This window comes from Spermophilus citellus (genome assembly GCF_964194105.1).
Source record: "Spermophilus citellus genome assembly, chromosome: 1".
In the NCBI taxonomy this organism is placed as follows: domain Eukaryota; kingdom Metazoa; phylum Chordata; class Mammalia; order Rodentia; family Sciuridae; genus Spermophilus; species Spermophilus citellus.
Window position 1 is genome coordinate 87,235,290 of NC_138182.1, and position 24,882 is coordinate 87,260,171.

General features: G+C 37.2%; 1 protein-coding gene across 1 annotated transcript in view; it reads right to left on the reverse strand.

The window, feature by feature from the left end:
* Positions 1–24,882, reverse strand: part of ATP8A2 (ATPase phospholipid transporting 8A2) — a 431,635-nt gene that overhangs the window by 358,192 nt on the left and 48,561 nt on the right. The gene's annotated exons all lie outside the window — the stretch shown is intronic.

Consider the following 24,882-nt stretch of genomic DNA (forward strand, 5'->3'; position numbering starts at 1 on the left):
TACAATGAACTTGAATTAACTTCTAAGAAAAAAAACTGAATTAATATTGATATAAAAATCATTCCCACACTGAATTAACTTTAAAGAGCATTAGGCTGAGTTTTATTCAACTTACACATTCAAAAGCTGCATCAGCTTAGAATTATTCAGAACTAAATTTAAATCCTGGCTTTGCCATTTACTATGCGTGATCCTAACCAAGACTATTATCTTTTTTACCCCTCAATGTCCTCTATCCGCCAAATGGAGCCATGACATCCTATTTGGATCATTGTGCATGTTTACTGAGATAATTACCGAGGCACCCAGCACATTACATGGGGCAGGGGACTGAATGTTCATTTCCTTATCCCTTTCCTACTAAAGTTCTAGAACATCCCTTTTCCTTTACATCCAGGCTGTTGCCACTCATCTATTCACTTCTATAGTTTCTAATGAAACTACAGAGTATCTTCCCCTTATTCTGCCAGAGTAATTCCTAGAAATTGCTAGTAATTGCTAGAAATGAGCTTACATCTGCACATAAGGATTTTCTTCCATGTTATCAAAGGACACTACATGAAAATATGAGAGTTTACCCATTTACCCAAAGAAACCTTTTGCATAGTTCCTGGCTTCTTACCTGACCCTAATCCTAACCCTTTTGGTGCAGCTTCTCAGAACCACCAGATAATAGTTTCAAGGACCACTTGCAGCCTAAAGACATTTAACACAGTATCCCATAAAGTAAGGTTTGTGGCCAAGGTCTGATTTCCCCTCTCCCGAGATTAATCACTAATAATCACTGATTCACTTCAGACCCAGTGATTGTGAACTTGTGCTTCACTGAATAATTGTTTCAGTCTGCAGTGGCTAATTTCCTGTCAGATTTTTGTCAGTCACACAGAACAGTTCAAGAACATTCTTATTTGTATACCAAATAATCAAAAAATCAGTAAGAACTCTCCCATGCTTGATAAAATTAAGAAAAAAAATATTCATGAGGTAAAAATACAATAATCAGGGAATCAGAGAACATTTAAGCTTAAATCAATTACTTAGCTAATGAATTCTTTCTTTCTAAAAATTGGGGAAATCATCTTAGGGAGTCTATAAAACTTTGCTAAGGAGTCAGCCCCCAAAATAATTTTATCTTTGGTCAGTGAGCTTCTTCTGTGGCTTCATTAGCTTTTGCCTATTAATCACAGTAAGTAATGAGAGCAAATGTGTGTAACAATGCTTACAATCTGCCATCCACTCTGCTAAGACGTGGGAACATGTTGACTTACATTAGTATTCATGGCAATCCACGAGATAGGTGTTATTATGAACACCATTTTATAGATGGGAATCCTAGGACTAGAGAGCTTCCATAATTTACCCCCAAGACAGAGAGCTTGGAAGTAATACAACTAGGATTCAAATTCAGGCAATCAGACTTCTGAACTCTTGAGTTAATCACTACCTAATGCTGCCACTAGAGCTCTGGGAAACAAAGATCCTCAATGCATGAGATCCTCTTTGTTCTCACTGGTTCTTACCACATATCCCCAAATGAATGATTTTATCAAATCAGTTTCACACAATCACTTCAATTGGAATCTCATCCTTTCTGCTCATGTTTAAATCTGATATCATATTTTTGAAATATCCTTCTATAAACAACAATTTACTTATCACTGTACAAGAATGTGTTGAATGAGAGTTCAATGCCAATGGGGATGTTAGAAATAGGCACGGTGGGCAGTTCACATCCTTTGTGAATCAGATATTAGATCTCACATCACCCAACTGAGATGAAAATATGCTAAAAATTTTTTCTAAGCAGGTAATCTACAACAGTTATTCTTGCCGTCCAGCTGCAGCAAAATAATGGGGCGGGGGGGGGGGGTGATGAGCAACTTGTGTACATTGATACAGCAGGAGTGGGAGCCGTTTATTGTAGGACAGGAGAGGTATATATACATTCCACACAGCTTATCTTAATTAACATAAACTCCATACAGCAGTCAACCAATAAGGAATCTCTACACTTAATGGCTCGCTGGCTTTACTTCATAAACCACTCCCTCTGGCAAAATGCCAGGCGCCATCTTGACTTGTTTACAGACCCTAACATTTGCCAGGCACCATCCTGACTTGTTTACAGACCCTAACAATTCTAGCACGTTTATTTTTATTTTTGTACATTCTTTTACCTTGCCATTTGCTTGCTTTATTTACCCAAGTGATATAAGGAAAGAAGGTTTCTCCAGAGCTATGCAAATTGGTTTGTTCTTTAAGTTTATAATCATTCTGTCACTCTTAAAACATTGTGTTTAAGTGTAAAATTGAGATACCACAAGTTGATGAGCAAGACAAAAAAAGATAATGGTGTAACCTAAACAGGACTAAGAGACCAGTTAATATACTAATAGATGAATGAATGATTATCAATAAAATCAATAAATTTTCAAGTAGAAAAATAATTTTGACCTTTAATACCATGCATTCTTATAAGTTAATATACATACCTAGACTTGGTGGGATTAGCCCTTCGCAGTGAATGGCAAGTATTTTGGACATGGAATAGTAGAATAGATGGTTCCTATGGTGAATCCCTAATAGGTGGACCAGGCTATGTTCTTAAGATACAGAACCTATGAATCACAATATCCTCAAAACTCACATTCCAGTTGAAGACCATAGATACCATATCTACATACAAAGTTGACCCTGTTTCTCACAAATCCATCTATGTGTGCCACATATTAGCTATCACTACATATTCGTTGTTAAAATATACTTAAATAATGTAAATACTTATCATTTGGTTGCTAAAAAAACTAAAAATCATTATTTAAAAAGAAAAAAACACCTAAGTAGGGAAAGGGGGAGGAAAAAGGGGAGATTATGAACTGAAAAGGATTTCCATGCAAGAGTTTGTCAGGATGGACCCAACTACTATATATAACCATAAAGCTCTAAAAAAATATATATATTAATTACAAGGGACTAGATTTAAAAAAAATCTAGCACATGAAAAGCACTCACCGAGGGGCTGGGGATGTGGCTCAAGCGGTAGCGCGCTCGCCTGGCATGCCTGCGGCCCGGGTTCGATCCTCAGCACCACATACCAACAAAGATGTTGTGTGTGCGGAAAACTAAAAATAAATATTAAAAATTCTCTCTCTCTCTCTCTCTCTCTAAAAAAAAAAAAAAAAAAGAAAAGCACTCACCGAACATGGTCTATGGTGATAATGATATCATTATCATCAACCTAAAAATGTGTAAAAGTAGGGGCTGAGGATGTGGCTCAAGCGGTGGTAGCGCGCTCACCTGGCATGCGCGGGGCGCTGGGTTCGATCCTCAGCACCACAAAAAAATAAAGATGTTGTGTCCACTGAAAACTAAAAAATAAATATTAAAAATTTCTCTCTCTTTAAAAAAATGTGTAAAAGTAATCTATTTCTGAGTCAAAGATTTTTAAATAAGCTAGAAAGCATACATAATCATTTGTTGTAAGTTTGTTGTTTTCCCCACCTGTGATGAAAACATGCAAAAAGGATTTTTCTAAGCAGATATCTACAATATAACCGTTCTAGTACATTTATTTTTTTATTTTTGTACATTCTTTTACACATCCGCACATGCTGACACATACACTGGCATCCGCATTTATAGCACTCATTAACCTATGTTAGCAAGTGCGTGGGATTCTACTAAGTAGGTGTGTTAGATGCCAGAAAACAAAAGACTACTCGGCAGGCCCAACTCTCAAGGAGGTCTTGTTAAAATAAAGGAATACTTTTAGCTTTCTGAGTTGGTTCATTGTTTCAAACATGAACATAGATCCTTTTTTTCCTATTTTTTTTTTACAATTTGATAATTCGTCATTTTTTAGTTAAGATGGAATATCCCTTTTTATCTGTTTTAAGCTAATGGTGTGAGTAAGCTAAATTTTGGGCTCCAAATTGCCATCTTTCCATGTCAATATTATTCATAAAAAGTTCTGTCTGATTTGAAGGTGCTGTGTGATAATAAAATACATCCAACTTTCTAGCTAATTATTTCTCAATTGCCCTCTAGGTTTCTAATTTAAGTCAGCCCCAGAACCTTCAAGCTGAGTGTTTTCAATTGGATCCCAATATAGAGGAGTTAAGGTCTCTTTCCAGGGTCTATTGTTAGGACTCAGGGCTGTAGGACCTTCTGACCCACATGAATTTCAGAATCACAAAAAGATTGCAATGACGATGACAGGTTTTACTTTGAGGGAGAAAACTCAAGCATAAGGAGGTACCCAAATATAAAAAGGGTGAATGTCATGTAATGGTTTCTCCCATTCCACTTGTATAAAGAAATAAATAATAGATACATGGAAGAAGATTTTACATATTCTAACATTTAGAAGAGCTAAAGTTATGCAAAATAAAGGGCCTGATGATAAAAGATTTGGAGCTCCTTTCTTACTGTGTATTGCTAGAAACAACTGGCTTCAACTCGTTCTAGTTCATTAAAAATAAAAGGGGAAAAATGAATAATAGCAAATTCGAGAGAGTAGCTTGGCTCTCTGTAATTCAATTCTCAATGTAATAATATGCTTATTAGAAATGGAAGGTCACTCTCCCAAAAATTTCCCCAAAGGCACAGCTGCCAAATTGACTTCTGATCTAGTCTTTACAACATTATTAATTCAATGACATAATAAAGCTGGTAAGGAAAAGCTTCAGGTTTTCCTTACAAGGGGAGACAGCAGCGCTGAGAGAGAGGTTCTTGCAGGCTTCCTAGAAAAGTGACCTGAAAAAGTAAATGCTGCTTCTTCTCCCCTCACTCCCCCCCCCCCATCTCCCACCATCCTGATGAAGGACTGGACAAATGCTTTTGTCTTGCTTTGGGAGAAGCCTAACAAACTGGATTTCCTACTTCCACAGTCTTTATCCTTGCTTTGCCTTCATGCATTAGCAACAAAGCATTCTGTCTCCAGAAGCACAAAGATAGTTTTATCTCAGGGTAAAACTCTGAAATTGGGTCTAAGATTAATATTGGCAAAGGGCAGAGTATCCTTGCAGGTTCTCCCCAGTATAGACAGGCCACCGTTGAAAGGCACCTGGCATGGAAGTTGGCCTCAAAACCATGACTTGGCAGCAAACTCTAATTAAATGAAACTTGATCACCGAATGCTTGTTGATTTTAACTTGTCTAAAGTTCCAGACTTGGATAGCAGGTTGAAACCTGCTGTGATTGTAATCAGTGCAATCGATAGCTTTTAGAAAGAACTTTTTCTATGTAGGTTTCAAAGGGTCACCTCTTTCCCCTATCTGCAACGCAAATCAAAGGATGCCTGCAAATCTGCCTAGGCTGACTTACTGGCTTTCCCAGACACTAAAGGGGCAGTAGATAACATAACCTTCCAAGGGAGACTATTTGCTCAATGGCTTATACTTAAGTGGATCATTCTGTTTTTACCATCATCCTTCTTCATTTATAAACTTGCATCCTACAATAGGCCCTGCTACCTTTAATTTTTTCACAAATATTAGAAAGTACACAACAACATAATAATATCAGACATTTTGTAAAGGCATCGATACTTCTTTCATCCATAGGTCAGTGGGAGCAGGCTATAGTAGAACTAAGTTAAATTTATTATTTTCCACAATTAGGAAGCCTGTAGGCTATGAGAAATTGCTCAGAAGCAATAAAAGTTAGGAGGAACTTGTTACATATCTGGGCTGGTTTGGTGTTCATAAGTTGCATGGTTTTGCTCTGGAGTTGGTGGTGTCAAAAGCAGGGGCGAGTCTGATTGGGTATCCAGATAACTTTATCTAGAAGTGGGAAGACCAAAGTGCAGCTAACTCATTAATGGACAAAGAAGTAGAATCACTCAGACAGGAAAGGAGGATGTCTGGTCCTTTCAGTGGTTTGGAAACAGGCAATTCTAAATGCATACCCGCCTCTACAGAAACATTTTAAATCTTTTAAGTTTTCAAGTAGTGCAACTTAGGGAACTATACAGCAAAAGCCAAATATCTGTCTGGTGAGACTTCATTCGGTAATTCAATCAACTATGACTTATTAAGGCAATCATATATGCAACCAAGCCAGTGGAATTCAAGACTCCAATCCACAGAATTAAAATTCTTTAGAAGGTGATATTGTCAATTAAATGAGATAGAACAAAAGAACCAAAAATAATGTAGCCATCATTGAATTAATAAAACTTACAAGACAAGGACAGAAATTCAAATATTTTACAGAATGGCAATTTGTTAATGTGGGCCAGTATCAATTGCTCCCTCTAATGAGAAAATGTGAATTATGTTCTATGTTAATTTGCAGTAGGTATGCTCTGAGTAACTGAAAGTGGGCATGATAATTCTGGTAAAACTATTTGCCTATCTTCAACATTACATTAAAGTATGTTTTCTTCTTCACTTGGGATATAACTTTTCCATGGGAGAATTTATTAAATGTAATAAATATTTTCTTCTCATTGCAAAGATTGCAAACTATTGGTCTTTCAGCCTGGATCTAATCTAAAGATATGATGTATCCGGGCTATGTAATACCCTTTAAATTCTGAATGAATTCTCAACATATCAAAATTGGAAGATTGTATATCAAAACCCAGAATTCTGTTTCTTGAAAAAAAAATCAGAACTTTTGGAATACAAGGCCTAAATTCTGATAGGAAACAACTGGTTGGCCCTGAAGGGGAACATGCTCTGCCATTGGGGACAGTCCCCATCCGGCCTACATAGTCATTTGTGCTGTCTACTCACCCCTCCAGACATCTGAGCTTTTAACTCCCTTTATAGAAAAGGATACATAGGCAAAGGTCAGCTTCTCTGAATCTGGGGAAAGGGATTCTCCCATACCGTAGCCCAGTAGCCTAACCATGCTGCTTCTAGTTCTTCCCTGTTCTCAATGCTCCACATGCCTCTGGACACAGCATTTGGAGGACACAGACATCTCCTCCTGTTTCACACTTTGGCTTCCTGACCTGCACACTGAAGATCAATCATTTTTTGTGGCTTTCTAGAGTTAAAAAGAAAGTACAGCTCCCATGTCTAGGCTTTTTTCCAACTCCCTTGGACAATTCATACCCTGAATGAGGAAAACATACTTTCATACTAGACCATCAATCATAGTGATCTGAATCCAATGAGAATTTAATTAAAAAATGAAAACTTGAAGTAATGTAAATTCACTAAGAATCCCTTAATTTCAGTTAGCAATCTGATCATCAAGGAAAGCTATACTTGCATCACTACTTCTCAGTGATGAAGGCCACCACTCCAGTGTTCATGCTTTATTAGTTACTGTTCTGTGCTTTCACAGGTACGATGAAACTAAGTCCTTACAACTTGCCTATAGAGTTCCAGTGTTACCACCATTTTATATATAAGGGAACCGAGGCACGGGGAGTTTAAGTACAGCCCCAGATTAGAACAGGACAGGGTCAGAATCAGCACAAGCAATGAGACCTTGCCTGTGAGATCCTCCTCCATTGGCTGAAAGAGTCTTAGAAATACCAAGGGCTGCTGTATTTGGAAAGAAGAGCTGTTTATCAGGTTACATGTTGCAATCAAGGGATGTCTGCCCAGCTAGCTAAGTGGTTTGAGATCCCTGTTCATTCTGCTCATTTGTACACATTTCCTTTTTAAAAAATAACAAATAAAAATGTACATATTTATGGCACATGTGATGTTCTGAGATACATATATATGCATATATATTATGGAATGACTAGATCAAGCTATTAATGATCTGTTACCTCATAAACTTGGTTTTGTGTGTGTTGCAAGAACATTTAAAATCTACTCCCAGCAGTCTTCAAGAACACAATAAGTCATTATGAAATAGAATCACCATGTGGTACGAGAGATCTTCAGAATGCATTTTGTCCCATTTAACTGAAATTTTGTAGCCTGTAAACATTTCTCCCAACTTCTCCTCCCCTACCCTAGCTCCTGGTAACCAACTTCTACTCTCCACTTCTGTGAGTTCAACTGTTTTTGATTCCACCTCTGAGCAAGGTCATGCAACATGTGTCTTTCTGTGCCTGGCTCATTTTACTTAGCATAATGTCCTCCAAGTTCATCCATGTTGTCAGAAATGACAGGATTTCTTTTTTTCTTCTAAAAGACTGAACAGTATTCTATTGTGCATATGTACCACATTTTCTTTATCATTCCTCTGTTTCTTCCTTTTATAGGTTCTTTTTAGTTACATATAACATTAGGATCCATTCTGATATAATTATGAAAGCATGGAATATAATTTGTTGTAATCCAATCCCCAGTACTTTCCCTTTCCCCCTCCTCCCCCTCCCAGTCTCCTTCCCTCTATCTACTCTACTGATCTTTCTGCTATTTATTTTTTTTAATTAGTGTCTTGTGGGAATACATGATGGTGAGATTCACCACAGTATATTCACATATGTACATAGGAAAGTTAGGTCAGATGCATTCCACTATCATTCATCTGCTGGTTCTGTATCTTGGCTATTATGAATAGTGCTACAATGGATGTGGGAGTGCAACTATATCTTTGAAATGCTGATTTTATTTCCTTTGCATATATACCCAGAGGCAGAATTGGTAATTTTATTTTTAATTTTTAAGGACCCTCCGTATCATTTTCCATAATAAATATACAAATTGACATTTCTACCAATAGTGTAACAAGGGTTCTCTCCACATTTTCACCAGCACTTGTTATCTCTTCTGTTTCTGATAACCATCCTAACACGTATAAGTTGATATTTCATTTTGGTTTTAACTTATTTAATTTAATGATTAATGATGTTGAGCATTTTTCCATAACCTTTGGTTATGTATATAACTTCTTTTTTTAAGTTGGTGCCATAATTTTTTAATATCTTCATTTATTTTGTTTTATGTGGTACTGAGGATCAAACCCAGTGCCTCACATGTATGAGGCAAGCACTCTACCACTGAGCTATAGCCCCAGCCCCTATATATAACCTCTCTAAAGAAGTGTCTTTTGAGGTCCTTTACCCATTTTTAAATGTTTATTTTTTGATTTCTTGCACTTGATCATTTGCATTCTTCATATATTTTAGGTACTGACCTCCTTCTCACATCTATACTTTACAAATGTTTGTTCTATTCTGTGGATTGGATCTTCACTCTGTTGATTCCCTGCTGTGCAGAGGTTTTTTTTTTTTTTTTAATTTGATGGGATCACATTCATCTGTTTTTGCTTTTGTTACCTGTGTTCCTGAAGTCTTATCCAAAAATTATTTGCCAATACCGAGGCCATGAAGCTTTTCCTGTGTTTTCTTCTAGCAGTTTTACATTTCAGGTCTTACATTAGGTACTTATAAATTTTTGAGTTGGATTTTAAATATATGATGTGAGATGTGGGTCTGATTTCATTCTTTGGCATATAGATATTCAGTTTTCCAAACAACATTTATTGAAGAGACTCCTTTCCCCATTGTATGTTCTTGGCACCTTTTGCAAAGATCAGTTGACCATAAATGCATGGATCTGTTTTTGGCTCTCAGTTCTGTTCCACTCATCTACATGTCTGCATTTGGGCCAGTACCAGGCTGTTTTGATTATTGTAGCTTTGTAGTATATGTTTTTAAGTACAGGGATGCCTCCAGCTTTGTTCTTGTTGCTCAAGATTTCTTTGGCTACTCAGGATTTTTTGTGGTTCTATATCAATTTTAGGATTTTTTAAAATCTGTGAGAAATATCATTGGAAGTTTGATAGGACTACACTGACTCTAGATCGCTTTGGGTACCATGGGCATTTTAACAATACCAGTTCCTCTAATCCATGAATTCAGGTTATCTTTCCATTTATTTGTGTTTTCTTCAATTTCTTTCATCAATATTTTAGCATTTTTAGGGTAATGATATTTTGCCTCTTAGGATAAATTGATTCCTATTACGTATTTTTGATGATATTGTAAATATAATTGCTTTCCTGATTTCCTTCAGGCAGCTTTTTATTAGTATATAGAAACATTACTCTTTTTTTGTACTTTGCAACTTTTCTGAATTTAGCTTTTTATTTTTTTTAAATAACCCTTGGAGTTTTCTATATATAAGATCACGTTATCTACAGAGACAATTTAACTTCTACACACAAAATTTCTAAAGTAAAATAAATTACATGGTGTCCACATCACATTCACTACAATGAAGTTTTAGTAATTGTTTATTTAAACTATAGAAAACAGTCAAATGAATACCGCAAGTTTCCTTTAAAGACTTGGTTTGGGGCCATGAGCTGGGGAGCAACATGCTGATGCTTCAGGCCAGTTCTAAGGAATCTGAGGATTCTGTTCCCAGTTAAGAGACATATGATAGCTGCTCTATCCATCAACTCCCCCAGTGTCTTGATTTTTCTACTATGGGGGACAATCACAGTTGGGGGAACATTTCAACCAATGAAAATCATCACTATCTCTTACTATCTCTAGTTTAACTCCCAGATGAGATGATATTCCACTGCAACAATAATAGTGTTAAATGATATCAGAAGCTCCATGAGGAAAACAGAAATTACACCACCCATCATAGGTGAGAGTCATTTAATCAGTGTAGAGCTAAAACTCTTACAATTCCTCCAACTATCAGACCCACTTTTACAAAACTGAGGTTCACTGAGAGTTTAACACAGATTTCTTCCACCTATTCACATCACCCTGCAGTAAAACAGGCATATAAAGCAACTCTAAATTGGTGCAAATTTTGTAGACATCTCTTAAACAGAGTAGGGAACTAAAAAATGTATCCCCAAATGGGGATAAATAAATTTTTTCCATTGATAAAAAACCTCAGGATCACAGATCATAAAACATGCATCACTGATGAGCATTTCATTGAGAACCACCTGCACAATGACACCTATAAAGAGACTTGAGGGGGGAGTATTTTCTCCTTGAGGACAAAGAAGACAGAAAGGCCAGGGGAGATGACCTTCTTATGCCGCCGTTCAAGGGTGGAGATGAAGGACAGAAATGAACTCTCCAATTATGAGACTGCTCACCCAAGAGGAAACCCCACACCAGCCACCAGAAAAACTCCCACATTTTATGTCTTACAAGTCCAAAGGATGGCCTAGGGATTCCATGCAGAGGCTTAACATCCTAACAACCATTTTCAAAACTGCTACAGTCCTTAGCACCAGTTCACTAGGAGTGTGAATTGGCAAAAAAGAACTGCTCTCCATTCACACCCAAAAACAATTTTGTTAAATTTGGGGTGAATAGCAATTCCTACACTGTATTCCCTCATTCCTTACTTCAGAGCATTGAAGGGAGAAAATCTAATGTCACCACCTTTTCCCCACATACCTTTCTTTCCAAAGCCACCTCATCTAAGGTTTTCTATTCACCAAATTCTCTCTTTCACCAGCATCCTGGTGGCACCTAAGTCATGCCAAACACATCTCTTCACTCTGAAAGCTAATCCCTATTCTCTAATCTAAATAGATCTACTTTAATTCATATGCTCATCCCCATCCTGCCTGCAAAACTGCAAGAGATTTCATTTATATTTTCTCTATCCTATCTCCTATTCCACCACAACTTCTATATTGCTAAAGCAATATTACTAAAACAAAAACCCATGCATTCTGTCATGGTTTGGATATAAGGCATCCCCCCTAAAGCTTCTATGTTAATGCAGAAATGTTCAGAGGTAAAAATTATAATATTATGAAAGCTGTAACCTAATCAATCCATCCTTGTTTGAATGGAGTAACTGGGTGGTGACTGTAGGAGGTGTAGGAGGTGGGTCATGGCTGGAAGAGGTGAGTCACTGGGGGCATGGCCTGGAAACATGCCCTGGAAAGGTTCATCTTTCCTGTGGGAACCCTCCCCACTGGTCCCCACTTCCAGACCACCACAAGTGGAACAGCTTCCCTCCACAACACCTTTCTACCATGGTTTCCACCATGATGCTCTGCCTTACCTTGGGCCTAATTCACTTCACAGATTAATTGAGTTTTCATTAAATACCCCGCTCTTTTGGTTAGGGAGACAGCAGCAAAGAAAACACACACACACACACACACACACACACACACACACACACTCCATTTAAGGAGTTTATAATCTAGCACAGAAGAGTGATTACACTGAAATAAAGCACAGGAATAGAAGAAGTAAATTAGGTTATGGAGTATATAGCAGGTCATAACCTAGATAAAGAATCAAAGCTGAACGCTAAAGCTTAGTGAATCATTAGGTAGGAGTGGGGAGTAGAGGGAGTGATAGAGACTACTCCAGATAAAAGTAAGAGTTGAGCCATTAGTAAAAGGCTGAGTGACACAATCCAGGAACTGAAGGAGCAGAGCCAAAGGGTAGAGTGTGCTTTACAAATTCTGCTCAAAGAAAGTCAACCGCTTCCCTTTACACCAATACTCGCCAGTTAGAAAATCAAGGAAATGACATCCTTTTCACTAACACAAACTGAAAAAAGAAAATTGCATAGCAGTGCAAATCTGCACAGAAGAAATAGTCTTAACAAAAAAAAAGGAGTGCAGATTATGTGCAATGGGTGATCCTGTATAACAGACTATGTTTCAAATGACATGTTTAAATGGAAAAACATCTTACTTTTCAATAAAGCTAAGACTTTTTAAAAAAGAAATAAAAATAAGGAAGAGGGACCAGTAATCTTAATAGACATTAAAGCACATTATAAATAGACCATCATTATGTCTGTGATATCAATCCAAGAACAGACTATTGACAGAGTCAAGGAGCTGTATTCCCAGCAAGCTCTGGGGTTTAACACACAGAGAGGAGGACTCCCAAACCAGAGGAGAGGAGACTGCCAATAAATGGTACTAGAAACATCAGGTAGCAAAGTGGGAAAATAAATATGTTTAAATCAACCCTAGTTACACAACAAGAATTAATCTAGGGTTCAGTGAGTCTGGAAGGAGACTGGACAAAGGTCTTTAAAATGAGTCTGAGGTAGTAATTCTATCATGATGCTGGAATTTGGAATCATTAATTTTTGAGTCTGATTTCCCATCATTGATCAGAATAAAATTCTGGTTATTTTAGGTTACAGTTTAATTTAGAAGCTAGAGATAGAAATAAAATTAGAAGAGAAATTTAAACCTCTAATATCTAATTAAAAGATTTTTCTTAAGTTATCTTAAGTTATTTTCTTGTTTTGATCTATGAAGAAATCACAAATCAAAACAAGAAAATAACAAAAATCAAGAAAACCAGAAATAAACCGGGTGACACTGTGCACACCTACAATCCCAGTGTATTGGGAGGCTGAGGCAGAAGGATCACGAGTTCAAAGCCAGCCTCAGCAAAAGTGAGGTGCTAAGCAACTCAATGAGACCCTGTCTCTAAATAAAATACAAAGTAGGGCTTGGGATGCAGCTCAGTGGTTGAGTGCCCCTGAGTTCAATCCCCAGTAAAAGAAAGAAAGAAAGAAAGAAAGAAAGAAAGAAAGAAAGAAAGAAAGAAAGAAAGAAAGAGAAAGAAAGAAAGAAAGAAAGAAAGAAAGAGAGGAAGAGAGGAAGAAAGAAAGGAAGGAAGGAAGGAAGAAAGAAAGAAAGAAACCAGAGAGAAATTTATAACTATGGTATCAATTAAATGATGAATACCTTCAATATAAAAATATATAATTTAGAAGAAAATGACAAGGTAAATACTAAAACCACAATAAATATTAGAGAAATGGACATGAGCAATAGGTATAACTAAAATGGCTACTAAACAAAACTAAAATCTGTTCCTTGGAAAGTCTAATACCCCTGATCACATCGCTCTGGTAAATGAGATCTGCAATAACAAGCTGAATGCAAACTGAAGATGCTACAGTTATAAAGATAAAAGGATAAAAGTTGTAGACAACTTTAAGCCAATAAATTTGAAAATTTAATGAATAAATAAATATCCAGAAAAAAATGTAGCATAATAGTCTGACTTCTGGAGAAAACTGAATAACCTTATAATGTTTAAAGAAATCGATTTAGTAATTCAAGTCTTAACACAAATAAAATTCCAATTGAGTTTTATGAAGCATTCAAGGAAAAAATAATTCCAGTTTTACGCAAACTAAGTCAGAAGAGAGAAAACAAGGAAGGGAATACTTCTTTAATTCACTGTAGGTAACATAACTCTGATATGAGAAAAGTGAAAACTGTAAATAAATTACACTTAAATATAGATATAAAATTCTAACCATATATTTACAAACAAATCCAATAATGAATTTTGAAGAGACATCATGACCAAGTTGAAAATTTTCAGGAAAGCTAGACTTTTTTAACAATGAAAACCCAGTAAAAGTAGCTCATAAATTAAAGATTTAAAGGTGTCAAAAGTCACACGATCATTATGCTACAACTATAAAAAGTATGTGATCCAATTCCACATCCATTCATGATAACCCAACAAAAGTATTTACAGAAAATCGATAAGCATAACCCTTAAAGGCAAAACACAAGAGCTCAGAGTAGAACAAAATCAAGGGAGCCCCATCACTATCTCTGTTTGGCAATGTGCTGGAGTTCCTAGTCAGCAAGATAAATCAAGAAAAAGAAGCCAAAAGTGGTGGCAAACACCTGTAATTCCAGTGGTTCAGGAGGATCACAAGTTCAAAGCCGGCCTCAGCAATTTAGTGAGGCTCTAAGGAACTTAGTAAGACACAGTATCTAAATAAAACATTTAAAAGTGGGAGGAGGGGCAGATGCGGCAGCTGGGGATGTGGCTCAGTGGTTAAGTACCCCTAGGTTCAATCTCCAGTACAAAAAAAAAAAAAAAAAAAGAAAGAAAATAAATCATGAGGATGGGAAATATATTGAAACTGTCATTCAGAAATAATATCAGTATTTATATCTTAAATTTTACAAATCTACATATTTCAATTAATGAAAGAGTTTATCAAGGTTCTTACAAAATATTTTACAAAATATTACAAAATAGTTTACAAAACATTACACTAAAATAAATTCCATTTAGATATACCAGCCATGTGTAGGTAGAAAATTAATTTTTAAAAAGAATTCTTATCATAGCATAAAAAAGCATAAGGTTCCCCCAGATATAAATCTTAAAGTATATGTGCTATGTTTAAGGAAGAACTATAGAACTTTATTTGAAAAACATTAAGGATGTACTAAGTACTGAAAGATATTAAGAATGATCATGGGTTATATGATTTAATATCCGTGTCAAATTTTAAGAGAATGATCCCTAGGTTTAATACAATCATATTCAAAATCTCAACAGAGTATTTTTATAAGAAGAGGTGAGGGGGGAACATCAGGATTTATAACAAAGCTGTCACAACTGAGATTATGCCCAACAGTTCTAGGGATCAGCAATTTACTCATGAAAAAGGACAAAAATGTCAGAAACTCCCACTCCTGTGGGCATTTGATAACAAAGTTGCCACTGGAAAGCACAGATAACTGATCAACCAAGGACAGGCATGATGCTTTACACTCACAGAACAAAATAAAACTAGACTGCTACTTCCCAACCTCTACAAACTTCAATGTGAGACTTAGACATAAAAGACAAAAAGCACCAAAAATCATTTCTGAAACTTCAGAAAGCACAAGCCATAAAAGGGAAAACAACTGATTAACTTACTGCATTAAAATCACAATTTTTCTTTCATGCAAGAAACTATAGAGAGATTGAAAAGACAAGCCCAATTGTCTTATCTTTGGGGCTTAATAAGTTTAATATTAAGAATATACCAAGAATTCCAACACAGTAATAAGAAAATTAGCCAACAGCTCAACAGAAAAACCAGCAACAGACATCAGCATGTACATCACAAGGAAGGTGATCCAAATCCACGTGAAGCCATAAGGATGTGCCATTAATACACAGGTAGACAGCATTCAGGGATCTCGACCACTTACCAAGGGCTAGACAGAACACTGAGCAACAGAAACTCTTAGGACAGCAATCATTACCAAAAAAAATAAATAAAACTTAAAAATACTACAAGCACTTTAAAAAGCAGCAGGCATCACTTCTGAAAGTCTGATATGCTCAAACCTAATGACTCAGCAATTCCACCCCTAAGTGCATGCCTTAGAGAATCTTTCACAGATCAGGGGCCACAAATCAGAATGTCACAAAGACACTGTTCCTAACAGCAAAAAGGGAGCCACCCAAATGGATGTCATCAGGTGAAAGGAAGAAAACATGACCTTCAATATAACAATCCACAGCAGGGAAGAGAAACTACACCTACATTAAAATACAGATGCGTTTTCCAACATAATAATGAGTGAATATAAGTAAAACTCAGAAGATCACATCTAATTTTTTTAAAGCTCAAAAGCAAGCAAAACTAAACCTAATATATTGTTTAGTAAAATATGTACACAAAACTGTTTCTAAAGATCAGGGAATATTAGGGAAAACAATACACAAATTTCAAGATAAGAGTGCACAGAGAAAGAGAGTGTAACAGAGTCCCAGGTTAGGTTCTAGAAGGAAGAATATTCAAACCTATGTGTCATTTGAGGGTTATCAATGACAAAGTTCACCACAGGATTCTGTTGTGAGCTTTTCTATATGAATATAAAAACGCTGTAACATTTATGAAACTAAGAGTGGCTAACAGTTAGCACTGTGAGGACTTTACACACTGTAAATATAATTTAATCTGCAAAATCATAGTTCTTAATGTTTGCTCTATGCAGAGCAAGACTCTAGGTGGAGACACCGTAGAGTGTCTTGTTTTTGTTTTTTTTGTTTGTTTTCTTTTTAAAGCCTTGCCCATAGGGAGAAGATCTGATATTAAGTCATTTGGGATAAAAAGCTCTCTGAATTCCAGAATATTCCTTTCTACCAGCAAAATCTATTCTTCCAATCCTTTTGGTTCCACCTCCTACATCTCTTTTGCCAGCCTCCACAGACCTGGACCACCCCTGATGGTGCTGGATCCTGGCACCTCAGCCTCCACAAGACAGCCCTCTTCTTTCTTCTGAGCATGCAAATCCAGACTTGAAGTTTCACCATATCCCCACAATAGGGCCCGTTCTCCCTGTAGAATCATCCTGCAAAAACTAAATTTAAACAACTGTCTCACATATCCCTGTAGTTTGCATTTCTGTCTCCTCAGTAAGCTGTGATTCCCTTGAGGATCAGAGTCCACAGGTTCCCTTAGTATCTCTCCAAAACAGGAAGCCTCGTTCTAATTATAGCAATTCCATTTCTGGTGGGGGATTATGAAGACTCTTAAATTTTTACACAGAGAAAATTTCAAAACTTGAGCATGGCCTGTAAGGCTTCCTGCAGCCTGGCCCTGGCCAAGCTCTCCATTCACTCTTCCGCCTCTAGCAAACAGACTATGCTCCCCAAACCATTTAGTTCTGAGGAATACTATAAGGATTCCATGCTCAGTGAAGTTTGGAAAACTGCATTAAACTGATTTAAGTGGGTTTCTTGGCAGAGGATAACTCAGAGAGTTTAATATGGTTATGTGATTTGAGAATCTCCAAAAGGGGCTTTCTATATGTTACACTCTGATATTTAGCCACAATTACCCCTTCACATGGAGCATCTATTTACACAACCTACAGAGAAAAGATTTAGCAGAACATGCCCCAAACTAAGGCAATTTCCCCTAAAGAAAGGTTTTTCATGCCTTTTGTTTCCCATACACTCTCTCTCCAATTCATTTTTCAGGCTTAGTTTTGAATATGATCCTACCCTATATTCCTTTTTATTTCTAAAAGTGCTCTTTTACATCTGCGGGTAAGCTTGCATTTTAAAAACGTTATGTGGGTCCTTCTCCACAGACTGAACTTTGTGAACACACTGATTTCCATAGTGGTTGTACTGATTTATAATCCCACCAACAGAGTAAAAGTGTTTCCTTTTCTCCACATCATCTCCAGCATTATTATTTGTATTCTTGATGGCTGCCATTCTAACTGGAGTTGAAATCTCCATGTAGTTTTGATTTGCACATCCCTAATTGCTAAAGATGTTGAACATTTTTTTTCATATATTTTTTGGCTATATGTATTTCTTGTTTCGAGAAATGCCTATTTGGCTCATTTGTCCATTTTTTAATTAATTTTTTTATTTCTATATGACTGAGGAATGCATTACAATTCTTATTGCACATATAGAGCACAATTTTTCATATCTCTGGCTGTATACATAGTATATTCACACCAATTCATATCTTCATACATGTACTTTGGGTAATAATGTCCATCGCATTCCACCGTCATTTGTAACCCCATACCCCCCTCCCTTCTCCTCCCACCCCTCTGCCCTCTCTAGAATTCATCTATTCCTCTCATGCTCCCGCTCCCGACTATCAATCAGCCTCCTTATATCAGGGAAAACGTTTTCATTTGCCCATTTTTTGATTGAGTTATTTGAATTTCTGGTGATAAGCTTTTTTGAGGTCTTAACCTATGCTGGATATTCTGTCAGAAGAGTAGCTAGCAAAGATTCTCTCCTATTCTCTCTTCATGCTCTTATTTCCTTTGCTTGTGCAGAAGTTAATTTGATGCCATCCCATTTGTTAATTTATGGTACTATTTCCTGAGCCTGACGAGTACTGTTGAGAAACTGGTTGCCACTATGTTTTTTGATCCTAGCAGTTGCACAGTTTCTGTTCTAATTCCTAGGTCTTTGATCTATTCTGAGTTGGCTTTTGTGTAGGGTGAGAGAGATTCAGTTTTATCCTTCTGCATATGGATATTCAATTTTCCCAGCACCATTTGTTTGAGAGGCTGGCTTTTTTTCTTAATATATTTTTTGGCACTTTTGTCAAGGATTCAATGGCAGTATCTGTGTGGGTTTGACTTTGTGTCTTCTACTCTGTTTCATTGGTCAATGGTCCGTTTTTATGCAGTACCATGCAGATTTGTTACACAGCTCTATAGCATAATATAAAGTTGGGTACTGTAATACTGCCTTGCATTGCTTTTGGGCTTAGAATAGTTTTGGCTGTTTTGAGTCTTTTAGTCTTCCATATGAATTTTAAAACTGCTTTTTTCTAGTTCTATGAAAAATATCTCCGGTATTTCGACGGAGATTGAACTGAATCTGTAGAGTGCTTTTGGTAATATGACCATCTTAACAATATTAATTCTGCCCACCCATGAACATGAGAGGTCCTGCCATCTTCTAACATCTTCTTCAATTTCTTCAGTGTTTTAAAATTTTCCTTGCAGAGGTCTTTCACCTTCTTGATTAGATTGGTTCCCAAGTTGTTGCTGTTGTTGTTTTCTTTTGCTTTGTAGCTATTGTTAATGACATTGTTTTCCCGATTTCTTTGTCAGCAATTTTTTTTATTATTCCTACAGTCCATAAAGGAAAACTGTTGTTTTTGTAGGTTGATTTTGTATCCTGACATAGTTTTACTTTCAATGCCACTCTTTGATTAAAAAAAAAAAAAAAAAAGATACAGAAAACAAAAAAACACCTCATCAGTTCAAACTTGCTAGAAAAGCCTTAAGAAATCATGTATGTATATATATACATACATAATTAGCTTGCTAGCAGTACCAGGAATTGAACCCAGGGGCACTCTACCACGGAGCGACTTCCCATCCCTTCTATTATTTTTATTTTGAGATAGGGTTTTGCTGAGTTGCCCCGGCAGGCCTTGAACTTACAATCTTCCTGCCTCAGCCTCCTGAGTAACTGGAATTACAAATATGTGTCACCATGTCCAGTTTTAAATCATAACTTAAAAACCTGCAGACAAAATATTATTCATGCAATTTTGATTAAAACAATAGCTTAGTTTGAGGCCAAATTTATGGCACACTGGAATTTTATTTCTGGATGAGCATTGCATGGGACTGATTTTGAAACACATCCTAATAGTGCCTGCTGCAAATAAGAGTCACATGGCCCCATTTTAAAGGACTAGTGATTTAGAGTTTGTGTATCTAATTTTTAGAAATTATCAATATTCATGGATCCAATTTATTTAATGCCTACTCTATCAGGAGAACAATTCCCAATTGTAGCTTCAGTCCCCCTAGAAAATCTGATGGCTTTTCTGACAACTCACTTGGAGGTGCTGTCTGCTGAAACAGCTGTTAACTGAAAGTACAGACTGCTTGTGTCTGTGTCAAGCTTGGCAGCATTAATCTGCTTTAAATACATTCATCTTCTGGTAAGGTTTTCCATGGATTTTTAGATTGAGCTTTAAGGTTTTTTTTTTTTTTATCTTATCACTTTTAATATTTAGGTGGTTTTTCCATCAACAAAAATATTCGCAACAACAAAAATATTTGCAATGGTGGGTCCCAGCATTGGGTACATACACAAGACCCTTAAAAAAAATTGTAAACGAATTGAAGAGGGATGGGTTGAGTGGAGGGAGGGGATGTGGGGAATGGGGAAAGTGCTGGAACTGAATTTGATTGGGTTGTGCTCCATGCTTTTGTGATTATGTCAGGGTGTATCTTGGTGTTGTACATGACTAAAAAGAAGTTTAAAATTGTTTTTAAATTGCAAAATAGCCTTTATTGCCTTATGATCTTGATTTAATTAACATTACTTTATAGGTAACTTGTCTCACACAAAGATTCCCAGGATCCAGGAGTTTTCCATAGACAGACTACAATGACATAATTATTATTTTTGTCATCATTATTATTTTGATTAAAACATGCAATTTTTTTAAAAAAGAGAGAGAGAGAATTTTAAATATTTATTTATTTTTTTTTAGTTCTCGGCGGACACAACATCCTTGTTGGTATGTGGTACTGAGGATCGAACCCGGGCCGCACGCATGCCAGGCGAGCGCGCTACCGCTTGAGCCACATCCCCAGCCCCCAAAACATGCAATTTTGATTAAAACAATAGCTTAGTTTGAGGCCAAATTTATGGCCTAGTATAAAATGAGCATAATATAAAATGTTAAATTAATTTAAATGCCCACACATACGATTTCTAAAAGGCCAAAGAGGCACTCCCCTCACTCACACCCTCATATGTGAGCTCACTCTCACTGGCTCATGTGGTCTCTCTGGAAGGGAGGGCAAGACTGAAACTCAAATAAGCTCTTTCAAACCTTATGATGTATATTATCTGCCCTTATAGTCTCAGAAACCATAAAAGCACTCTGTCCAGTAGAGCATGTGGAATGAATACTCCAGAAAGAAAAGACATTTCTTGACATGACATTCTGAAAGGTGTGCACACTTTTTTTTTTTTTAAGGTACTAAGAATTGAACTCAGGGGCACTGAACCACTGAGTCACATCCCAGCCCTATTTTATATTTTATTTAGAGACAGGGTCTCACTGAGTTGCTTAGTGCCTCGCTGTTGCTGAGGCCAGCTTTGAACACTTGGTTCCTCCTGTCTCAGCCTCCCCAGCCGCTGGAATTACAGAAGTGTGCCACTGTGCCCAGCTCTGGGGTGCATACTTTATTTGTAAAATGCATACGTGGTCAGATCTATAATGACATCCAAAGGTTACTGTTATAAAGGATATGCACCAAGTTCACAAGAAACCTGGCTTCATTTTTCTTTGCTCACGTGGATAAAACACAGTCATAACTATATGACCTTCTTTTGGGACTTGGTCAAACATACCAAATACCAGCAGGTTTACTTAAGACTAAATTACAGTTTGTCACTACGGCATAAAAACATAACCAACAACCAGAACTAAACAACTGTATGGCTCTGAGGCCTTCCAGGGCCCCTCACTGGGGAGGCGATGGAAAACTTAAGAGGATGTGTAAAGCTCAACCTCTCCCACGTTAAAGGGCAGCTTCCCAGCTAGTCAGGTAATTAAAAGCCATCCTCAACACACCTACAATCTTACTTTGAACCTTTGTCAAATTAAAGTAAATCCCCATGGAGCTGAACCACATGGCAGCTCTGGTTTTTTGCTTTCATCTGATGCACACCCCAGCCAAAAAGCTACTCTTGTACTAGAATTTTATTTGAGGCCTCCAGGAGTCAACCAGGTAGTAGGAAGCCTGAGGTGAAGGAAAAGAGCTATCCAGCAAACAGCAGGGAAGCTGTAGCATAATGTGTGTGACACTGGGAAATAAAGATTCAATCTTCATCTCCATTTCCTTATACACAGCTCCTAAATCCTTGGCGTCTCTGGAGTTGTTAGGTCTCATGCTAATGAGATGACTGGTGACTGTGGACCCTGAGGAAGCGTCAGGACAGATCAAGGCAGGATCAGAGTGTTGGGACTTTCAGTCCCACTACCCCAGCCTCTGGGGAAAAGAGAGGGACTGAAGGTTGAGCCGATCACCATTGGCCAAGAGTATGATCACTCAGGCCTCCAAAAAAACTCAAAAGGACAGGCTCAGAGACCTCTGGACAGCTGATCCTGGAGAGGTTCCTGGAAGTAGTGACCCAGAGAAGATATGGAGGCTCCACACCCCTTCTCCTGTACTTTGACTATTCGTCTGTATCTTCTGTAATATCCTTCATAACAGACAAGTAAACATAAGCAGAGTGTATCTCTGAGTTCATGAGCCATTCCAGCAAGTCACTGGACCAGAGGAGGGGCTTGTGGGAACCCCCTGGCTTTAAATAGCAAATCAGCCAGATTTACAGGGCACAACCTGGAGCTTGTGACTGTCATCTGAGGAGGACAATCTTGGGGCGGAGCCCTTAACCTTTGGGATATGACTCTAACTTCAGGTAGATAGTGTCAGAATTAAGCTAAATCTCAGGATACCCAATTAGTATGTGCTGCTGGAGGATTCCTTGCTGGTGTGGTGGAAAGCCCCCACATAACTGTTATCAGAAATGTCCTATTGAGTGTGTGAGTGAGAACAGGAAAAACCAGTGTTTGCCTGTATCTCAAAACATGTAAAGCTGAAAGAAGTGGTGGTATGATCTTTATTTGACAGTAGCAGCATTTGATTAGAAATCCCCCTGCCAAACATTGTAATAATGTTCCATGGGTCCCAAAGGTAGGTTAGCATCGTCAGAGCCAGTACAATGCCTAGTACAGGTGTATGATAGGTCCTTTCCAGCTTGAGAATGAAGCAGGTGCCCTCCAAGTTACTCTTCACACTCCTCCCAAACATATGTAGCAAGCATTGGCTTTTAGAGAAGACATAATCATCATCCAGCACTTGACAAAATGATGTTACATAAATATAAAATTAATATGACTTCAAAAACATAAGTCTCTTCTCAAATCAACTTAAGACCCAAAAATATAAATTTATCCTGGCAGCAACCTAAGTATATTAAATTTATTCTGAACTGTTATGTACAATTGTCTTGGGTCTTTAAAAAAATATTCTCAATCTATTCCATCCAGTATGGTAGCTACCAGCTGCATGTGGCTAATTGCATTTAAATTAAAATTAAATAAAATTAAAAATTCAGTTCTGCACTTGCACCAGCCACATGTCAATATAGGTCTTGTCCAGCACAGTCAAATGCTGCCATCACTGCAGAAGGTCCTGCTGGACAGTGCTATTATTAATTCTGAAGACCAGTTTCTGCTCCAGCAAAAACTACAGCTCTAGTTTTCCCTATTTAGCAATTACCTGAGAAAAGTTATTTGCTTGCTGAGCTAGAAAGAAACTGAAAAGCAAATCACACTGAGTGTATGCAAAACCTTAGAAAATCTGTGGTCAACAACTCAAGATGCAAATACTGTAATTAAGCTATGACAGTGAAAGCACCATGTATTTATTTATTTCACACATGGCCTCCGGCACAGCCAAAGGCCTTTGAACCAAATTTAATCCCCAGAAAATTCTCCAAGTCAGTCCCAGAAGCAGTTACTGCTCTGCTAAATTAAAACAAAGGATGAGAACTAGGACTGTACACTTTTTTTTTTCAATAGATGATGCAGTTACCTTTGGTATGTCCAGAGTATTAAGAGAGAATAAACATCCTGTTCATTAGCCAATCAAATTGCTTAAGTTATCATTCAACACTTCATTTATCTGATTATCACCAACATGTATTATTAAGAAGCATATTTCACATGTATCAACATAAAGATTTCCCGTGGAACCATTCCCTCAAGGAAAGATCTGGAAGGTCTTTCTATTCATAATAGTTCCTGAACGTCAGCTAGTTGCAAACCACAGCTCTGTCACTTAAAATTTTTAGCCTCGAGCCAAGTTTCATCAATGAGAGAAGGAACAGAGATGCATGTGAAATGAGGATTAGGGCAGGGGTATATTGGCAGGGAAAATTGACACTGTGAAATTAGTGTCACAACAAATAAATGTTGTCATATGAAAGACGGAAAAGGCTTAGTCCCAACTAATTAGTCATCTCTATGGAGATCAATGCTGCCGCTTCTCTTGGACACACAACAGTACCTGGAATGGATTTTTATTGCCAATGGGTTGTATGAGTTATAAATTGTTCTATGAATGCATTATGTCCCACTAATTGCAAGCAAAACTAGAAACACTTCAAGGTCACAAAATTAAATCCCTGAACCACCTAGCTTTTGGGTTTCTTTGACCATATGTTCTCAATTCACTTAAAAATAAAACATTAGAAGCAAGCTTACAAAATCCTAGGTTTGACTTTCCTTTCCCAGGCCCCTACTCAGGGGGAGGAAGAAAAACAAAAGTGTCTTCAACTGCATGAGGGTGGTGTGCACATCTATGACAGAGTAACGAGAATCACTTCCTTTGAAAGAAATTGCCAACCCAAAGCTTTCAGTACTGCCTATAGTGCAGTTTCTGATGTCACTGATTTTGCCATAAAGCCAAATTGTGGCTGTCATATGAACTGCAATATTGTATTACTCCTTTCTTCTACATCTTAGGCCTTCTCTCAAATAATAAAAATATTAATATAATGTCCTTAGAAAGTGGAATAGTGTATATTAAAAACTGACCAAAACAGAGTCTTAACCTCTAATCTTCCTTTGAGATCAGGGTTTATATGCTAGAAAATAGAAACCACACCTGTTTAAACAGAGTGATAAAGCAAGAGAAAGGTAG